Source organism: Bactrocera latifrons, unplaced genomic scaffold, assembly GCF_001853355.1.
Source record: "Bactrocera latifrons isolate USDA-ARS-PBARC rearing strain unplaced genomic scaffold, ASM185335v1 scaffold_145, whole genome shotgun sequence".
In the NCBI taxonomy this organism is placed as follows: Eukaryota; Metazoa; Arthropoda; class Insecta; order Diptera; family Tephritidae; genus Bactrocera; species Bactrocera latifrons.
In genome coordinates, this window is record NW_017534908.1 from 618,857 (window position 1) to 619,939 (window position 1,083).

The window sequence follows — 1,083 nt, forward strand, 5'->3', positions numbered from 1 at the left end:
TTTTAACGGTTTTGCTTTGACAAAAAATTGCTTTAAGTCTTCTAAACTAAGAAAATCGCACACTCAACGAAATCTCATGATATTTTATAGCTAGCTTGCATGCAATTTTATTCTAACTAAACAGCTCACCGAATTTTTCAAAGCAATACACGTAAAAATAGTTGATTGTTTAAATTATTAATTTATATTTTTTAGACAAATTAATGTGCTTGCAAAAATATTAATATTTTTAATTTTAGGGTCATAAAGAGTGATCCATTTCGAGATTCTTTACTATTTTAAAGAAAAATCACAGAAATTTCAAATTTAATGGGGAACAAAAATAACATGACCCCTTGACACGACTCACGTGTGATCGGTCAAAAAAAAAAAACTATGGAAAAAAATCTCTACTTCGATCAGCTTAGCTTTTTATCAGCTTTTTTCTTAAATATGAGTATTATTCAGTTTTTAAATTGTTTGTATCTATACATTTTATTGTTGCCGTTGAAGATTTTGTAACTTTATAGGAAGAACTTAATTTTGTTCAGTAGAGAAGGAGTGGTTTGCCTTAAGGGTTTCAAATAATGCATAAAAATAAATAAAAAAAGAATGCAATAAAAAACTAAAATTAGGTTTTAATTAATTTTTTTTTTGTTGGAATCAGGAATATCTTATTAAAATATAAAAATAATAATAACATAATAATAAATTTTTATCGGATTGAAAAATTAAAAATGATCTTGTATATTACAACTACAGGATTGATAGGGAAAAATGTAATCCCAAATACCGGATAAGTTTAGAATTTAAAAAAAAAACTGTGTTTAAATTTTTTCTCGTTTGCGTACTTCGTGCTCTGCGTTTTTGAACTAAAGGTCCCACTGAGCCATGATATTCAAAAATGTAAATTTCAATAAAATAAAATTTAATTTAAAGGTCGCGCAGACCCATTTTGTTCAATATTCTAGAACGGAGTTACAAATTCAAATGATCTATCAAAAATTATCTAATTTAATTCAAATTTTGGAATTAAAAAAACTTCAAATTAATTCACATTTTGAAAATCAAAACTTAATTATTAAATTTTAGATTAAGAGTTTT